Below are 8,314 nucleotides of genomic sequence, written 5' to 3'. Positions count from 1 at the left end.
ATTAAAATAATAAATTAAATATATTTTTTTCTTTTTTCGTGATTTCCTGCGAAACAAAGCAAAAAGGAGCATATGTCTATAGGACTTTTTTTCTTAGTTTTTTACTCCTCTACACGCTCCCGAAGTTTTGCCATTTAATTTGGAAACACCCTGTATATATCAAGCCTTTCTAAGGATCAGATATTCCTAATTTCCTTTGTACAATCAAATATAGTTGTAAAGAGTATACATATAAACTTGAGACCCTATAACAAGTCGAACAATTTTGTCAAAATAAAAGTGAGAAAGAAGGGTATATTGTCTCTTTTTCTATATGCTATTTCATTTTTATTTGTACCATCGTATTTCTAACTTACTGAAGTTAATAAAAACGACGAGCTAATCGAATGTTTCATCTCGTAGTCAAACTCTGTTATACGGTCTCTGATTAAACTGAAACTTAATACAATTTATATATAATTCGATATATCTAATATAATATATTTTGTAATCAGGATAATTATTATTATTCCACTATCTAATAATATAGAGAAAAGCCTCCTATTATGAGATAGGCGCCTAATATGATGAGATAGCGACGTTTCTGCAAAACTAATAAACGCTATCTATTGGTTCCACCATGAATTTATTGCTCTTGGATTAAAAGCTATTTAATGGAAAATTCAGTATTAGATCATGCCTATAGTCGTTTTAAAAAAAATTTTAGAATTTGGATGTCTTCAAATTTCACTGAGATAGTCTTTAAACCTTGTTTATTATTTAATAAGTAAATATTTGGCAACAAATTCTTCATGTATAGTGATAGAATAAGGTCGTACTAACAGAAAAATACGGGATATGTTGAATTGCTTAATTACAGAAGTTAGATTTGATGATCATAAAACCGTAAGGCGTGAAAATCGTAATATGAGATACCCAGGGTATTTCTAATACAAAATAACCTATGCTCCTATGTCACAGAAAATCGTTGCTAAAGTATAAATGTTATTGTACAATAATAAAAAGGACAACCGGAATAAACATCGAGTGCCTGTTTTTGCGATGCTTGGTTCCAACTACCTGAAGACGACTCCTAGGTACAATGAATTGCATGCTCATTTTGCGCGCGCATTGGCTGTGTTTGTTTGTATTTTAGAAACATTAAATAAAGTTTTTCAATTGCAATACTGATGTACTTTGCGTTTTACTATGAATTTCTCTGGGCATCTCATATTAGGAGTACAATTTTTTGACTTTGCGATTTGCTCACTTTTTACATTTCTTTAATTTAAAAAAAAAAGTAGAATTTGAATTAAATTTTACATAACATTATCTTAAAGCTTGTTAAATTCCCTTCAAAATGATCTATTATTTTTTAAAATTCTGCCCATAGACTTTTAGCATTTACCCAAAATGAACTCAGTATCTCATAATAGGGTTTTTCCTCTAGATATTAATGTAAAATAAATGTTAAGGATTAAAATGAAATAAGAATACCAAATATTTAAACGCACTTTTTAAAATTAATATTTATAATTAACAGTCAATTATTTTGAGAAGATGATAATTTACTAAACAAAAAAGTAAAAATTTTTTTCTAAAAAAATCTTTCTAGAAGAGATAAAAACGTATGTACTGAATATAAAAATATTCATACGTATATACAATAAATAGAAATGTACACAGATATAAACTGTAATTTTGTTCTACATTATAAATCAGCATTAATGCCCATTTCCACTAATAGCAATTTAACTTTAATCTTGGTTCACTTATCTTTTCATCTTTTTCTAGTTTTAAGAATTAGAAAAAGATGAAGAGTAAATTGAATCGAGATTAAATTTAATCTATATTGATGGAAACGGGCATAAAAGTTTCTGCATTTTATAAAGTACATGTACGATCTACAGCTTGAAAAAAATTTACTATTTCTCGCAAATTTATACATCATGGCACATTTCCTAATCATAAAAAAATTCGCAAGAATAATTCTACTTCTATAATTCTAAATTATAAATGTGAGATATAAATCATGTATTATTCATTTCAACAATTACACGAGTATATAGTTTATCTTTATACATGATTAAATTAAAAATTAAAAATAAATGTATAATATATACATCTTGTATTCCGTACATTTTTTGCAATTGAAATCTTCATTCACAATTTATTAACGTATAATTATAACAACAAAACATGAAGAATGCATCCAACATAATAGACATCGCATGTTTTAGTTAAACGTTACGTATATAGGTAATGTGGATGCGTCATAATGTATATATGTACACTCGTTACAACAATATATATATATATATATAAAACTTTATTCACCACTCGCGTATTCAAACCTAATATGTGTGTAGGTATTATCCTCTGATAGAGAGATTAACTTAATTCAACGTCGGAGTACAAAATAAGAGAAATTATTGTAAAAGCTATTACTGTTACTTTCTACATTTCGACTAACTATTTTGCACCCGATTTGATTGCTATTATTCCGAATATTATATGATACTCATCGTTGTTATTCCCTCGCTATACCTCAATGTACCATCGCGTCAAGAGATACATAATATATATATATATATATATATATCTCCATGATCACTCCACAATTATCCAACGTTATTCGCAGACCAATTCGTGACTTGTATCGAGACTTGTATCCCGAAATCTCAATTACAGTCAGGCTCCTTACACGGGAAGTAATATACTACAGATTCAACTGTCATGTAGTCTGCGAAACTCAACTGTACAGACACACGTGTGTCTACTACGAAAATTATATATTAAACATGGAACTGCAAGAGACGTGCAAATATTACGCGACTGCGCGAGTAGAGAGTAAGTTTAATCGAGATGATTATTACAGTGGGATAAATGTGATACATCTTTATACCAAAAATAACAATTTTCGATTATTATCGCGTATATAAAAATTATGATAATTACTAAAATGAATAATGATTTTTACACATTGAAGGAAAGTGACTACTACAAATATATCGATTTACTTTATAATGTATGTAGTTTTACATTTTACAAATGAGTGTCCCTAAATTAATCTTGATTGTGACGCCAGAATCTGTCTAATTTAAACGAACACTTCCGTTATTTGTCCATCCGGAAAAATGCGTCTTCGATTTCAGTGAAAAAATTAACATGCATGTTAATTGATTATATACAATGCTTCTACGATACTTTCTATTAAGAAAACATGTTACAAAGGTAAGCGTTACTAATATTATGAGTGTTTGGTGTCGCATGCAGTACACGTTTATTCGCAACGAATTACCGTAATTGTCGCAGTCTTCTACAAAATTAAAAGTTCACCTGCTCTTCCGTTTTTTTTATGACCAGATCACAGAGAACACTGTAAAAAGAAATGTGTTTTATTCTTGTCCCCATTGTTTAAACACTTAAAGATGTTTCAGTTTCAAACTTCTTCAATAGACAAAATACTATGTGTTTGGATTTAAAACACTATGCGTTTAAAAACACTAAATGTTTAAAAATGGAGACAAGAATAAAACATTTTAATATCTTAAAATTAAACACTTCTTTTTTCAGTGAATCGCAGTACCAAAGATACAGAAAATAAGTTGACCCTAAGGCACTCAATTCTTAAAGTAAAATTCAATTCTTCGCGTTTCCTCGCGCGGGAAGTCTCGGAATAGCGTACCTGCAATTAAACTTCTCAACAATCCGTTCGCGATCAATTAGACCAACGAAGACCAGTTTAAGCGAATAATTTTCTCGAACGGAGAATGTTTACGGCGTTTAACGAAATTAGATTCTGTCGTCCTGGTGTCTTTCTCAAAGAAAGACATCACAATGCGAGTGGGCAGATGAATCAAGCATGTCTGCTACAATGTCAGATTATGCAATTGACCCCTGAGGTCGTCCCGAATCTCAGAGCCGCGGTCATTTGAATCTCTCTCTTTGGATAAAGTTTAATTAAGCTCTCTAACGTATTAAATCGAATTCATTGAAGGAGATGATCACGAGAGATCTCTTAGGATCGACTTAGACTCAATTGACTCAATTGACAACGAATAAGGCAAATTATTATCTAATATAGGACAAATATAGGATAAGAAAACTAGCTCTATATATGTGAAATGTACTAATTCCGAATCATTTATACATGTATGATTCTTGCTCTTCTTTTCCATCAAATAGCATTTATTATTTTTTATTCCTTTTTAAATCTTATACACTAAAAAAAATATTTGTATAAAATTACATGATTGATTGTTGGATTTTTTCCGACCTTGTCCTCCGAAAATTTCCTAAATGACTGGAAAATTACATAAATATTTATGTAATTTTCCAGTCATTTAGGAAATTTTACAATCATATTTAAGTAACGTTACATGATTATGCTAGGTCGGAAAAAACCCAGCATAATCATGTAATTTTACACAAATATTTTTTTCAGTGTATAGCAATTATTTTTTCTTTACAATATATAATTATATAAAAACAATAAAGAACTCTTAATTTTCAAAAATAATAAAACGATAGAACAGGGAAAATAAAAGTTGATTTTAACAAATATTAAGTAGAGGAAGGTCACCGATACTAACATAGGTCTTCTAAAGCGACATCCCTTATTTCTTAGAAACTAACCTTTGCACCTTATTAATACTAATAAAAACGTGATCTGTTTAGCTAATTAAAGAAGTACAAACTTATAATTCATATATTTGTGACTTATTTCTATACTAAATCAGCCAAAAACAAATTCTATGAATCCGAGAAGAAAATTCTTACGGTGTTCTTTTGCAAATTGCGTAATTAAAATAATAATGACTGTATTATTGATAATATTATGTCATTTTAAATATTTATAGTTTCATAAATTAGTTTTCTTTACAGAATATGTATATTAAGACGAAACTTTTGTTCTTTATTTAAAATTGGACTACTCATAGATACAAAGCGTGTTGTTCTACAATTGAACATCGTAAAATCCAGTCAAACGAGATTGATTTTAGCAAGCTCAATATTCGAAGAATTCAAAAAAGAACGTCAAACAGAAAGTTGACGGCGCTAGCTTTAGCGAATATTATATACTTCAGACTTCTATGTGTATTGTAATTCTTGTCAAGGTTTTTAAATAAAGTAAAGCATAAATCGTAAAGGAAAGACATTCTTCTTTTTCCCTTTGAAATTTGATCTGTTTTCGTACGAAGATATTAATTAAAATAAGACTATTTAATATAAAAAATATAGTTTCAAAACTTTTACAAATATATGCCACTAAATTTAATTTTAAAAAGGCAGTAAGTTACATTCAAATCTTTTAACATATTTGTATAATCTCTAATAGCAAAACAAATATTTGTAAACCTGCGAAAATATTCAAAGATACATTTTTAGTAAATATTTACTTTAGGGGACTCAGCTCCGATGACCTTGACTTTGATACATGTTGCCAAGGTCATGACCCTGAGTGACCTCTGACAGGTTTTAATTGGCGCTCGCTCTTCGTTAAAAAGTTATTAACAAAAGAAGTTTAAAAAAGTAACGTCTCATTTCTGCTATAAGTGTTATAAGCGACTCTCACCCTCCCCCCCTCCCTTCTTCCTGTCAAGGAGCACACGACTTTCCACGCGAAGCGACTCTCACCCCCCTCCCCCCTGCCAAAGAGCGCACTTTTTTAAAGCAACGAATTTTTGAAAAGTCGCAACAAAATCATAAATTTTCTGCTTTAAAAGCAAACTCCTGCTTTAAAAACAAAAATTATAGGGGAAATTAATGCTTTCAAAGATAATTTTTCTTTTTAAAACAGGAAATAAATGTGTCTTTGCTTAAAAACAAAAAAATTATATAGGAAATGAATACTTTCAAAGATAATTTTTCTTTTTTAAGCAGGAAATAAATGCCTGCTTTAAACACAAAAATTATATGAAAAATTAATATTTTCGAAGAGAATATTTGTTTTTAAAGCAGGAAATTTATGTCTATGTTGGTGTAAATATTGTTTGTTTTCATTCTCATTTCACCTTGTGGATAGCGAATATTCGAATATTACATAGTGTAATATACCTATTTTGCGTGAAAAGTTCCTAGGCACGTGGAGTGGACCTTGCTTTGCGTTAATAAAGTGTATGCATGGGTGCATACGGGTTTATAACTTATAATAGTTATAACAGAAATGAGACGTTATGTTTTTAAACTTCTTTTGTTAATAATTTTTTGACGAAGAGCTAGCGCCAACTAAAAGCTATCGGAGGTCACTCAGGGTCATGACCTTGACAATATATGTCAAGGTCAAGGTCATTGAAGCTGGGTCCTCTAAAGTAAACATTTACCAAACATCCTTCGATACTAATTAGATTCGTTAAATATTTCATTGACTGCTAATACCATTTTGTATAAATATATAAATGTCTATTTTAACGATGTGATCGTAGTTTTCTTATTTAATAAAAATATGCATAAAAAGGCTCAAATTTATATGTTATTAAATAGGTTACGCAATTGAATCGGTGCGATCAAATTTATTTTAACACACGTGGTTGCACTGATCGGCGAACAAATCAACTGGGTTATAACAGTATTTCGGCAATGTTGAAAATTCCACGAAACGTTAATCATCATTACAATTGCAAAATTCGTTGTTGGTAGTTTGGAGCTTTTAATAATCGTATATTAGTTCTACGATACAATACGCCGCTTATCGATCGCATATGCCACGTTAATTATTCTTTAGAAAGAACACCTGCTTTTATTCGATATGGCTCATTGTTTCGCATCTTTCGCATATTTATAGTGTAAAAAACGTTATATCAATGTGTAAAGAACGATCGGTATTTGCATTATTACTGTGACTTATGATAAAACAGCTACATAAAACAAACGTGATAACATTTATTAAGATAATTTTGTACAATATTCGATGCAATTCATAGAATGTACAACGTTAGAAGAAACTTTTCCTAATATATCAGAATAATATATCACAGTGGATATGAATCTCCAGCGATTTCATAATGCCACGCGGCAAAAAAGTTTCATTGGATAAGAAGTTCACAGGTAGTCTTATTTTATCGAAAAATTTTCAAGAAATTTCCTTTTTAGGAACCGTCTACCTGTTGCTACAACCACAGAGGTAATCTTTTAATAGGATATAAACGAAATAAAAATATCTGGTATGAAAAGAAAAATGAAACTCCTCGTGCAAGTGATTTGTGCGAAATTACATTATTTATGTCGTGATACATTTTTCTATTTTTAACAGCTAAACGGCGAGGAATGACCAAAGCGTAAATTTGCGAACAACTTTCGGAGTTTCCCCGTTGATAAAGGAGACGAGCGTTTTTGGGGGAGAGAATTAACGGATTACGCATACCGCATACAAGCGAAACGTAACTTTTCCACCGAGCGGCAAGTAATAGCTTGAAATTTCACGTTAAAGAGAATGTGCGGCACACCGAGTCATGATATACCGTTTTGGCGGTCGTTAATTGCTGCGTTCTAACAGAATTATAATTAATTTTGTTTAACTATCCGTTAAATCTCATCGTCATACGTACGAATGTGAACGGTCGTTCACAAGACGCGCTGCAAAACGTTCTACGTTCGATAAGCGGAAAACGACGTACAATAAAAAAACCGATAAAAAAAGTTAAAAGAGTTACTATAGCTACCAGGCGGAAAACAATTTTCGACAACCTAACGTTCATTGCACAAACTACTCATGCCAGCAGTTGTCCCAGTTGCTCGTCACGTACTAGAGAAACTTTTTGTCAATTCCAGGTATACCGTTATATTTAACACCCATCATCGATGTGCCAACAAACAATTGATCGATTCAGAAAGTATTTTTCATTTTCCATCAAATGAATCAATTCATCTCCACCGTAGACTCATTGTTAACGTGCTTAATGACTTCGACTGTGATGGCGCATAAGTGTCAGAGTTTATTTATTATTATTATTATTATTATTATTGCTTTATGTAATTAAAAGTGCGAACGCATATTTTCGTTGACATTGCTATTATTAAGGCAACAAGAAATAAACGTGGAAAATTGATACATTAAATTGATATGAGATCGTTTCTTACCCCGACAAAAATTTATTATCTTGTCTTTATTTGATATAATCAATTTAAAACTAGATTATTATTATAAAATTTAAGAAACCAAATTCATACAGTATTTTTGAAATACATTGGAAAATGTTCAAGTCTATTTATCAGTTCCTAATATTTAATTCACATAGAATTGCCACGATGTATAGTAACGTAGCGAGAAGTAGCGAGAATACAATTCGCTAATCACTGATGAGAATCGAACTTGAAATATTTCGTAAATTTT

Source organism: Mycetomoellerius zeteki, unplaced genomic scaffold, assembly GCF_001594055.1.
Source record: "Mycetomoellerius zeteki isolate Tzet28-1 unplaced genomic scaffold, Tzet1.0 scaffold224, whole genome shotgun sequence".
Taxonomy (NCBI): domain Eukaryota; kingdom Metazoa; phylum Arthropoda; class Insecta; order Hymenoptera; family Formicidae; genus Mycetomoellerius; species Mycetomoellerius zeteki.
Note: the sequence above shows the minus strand (reverse complement) of the source record.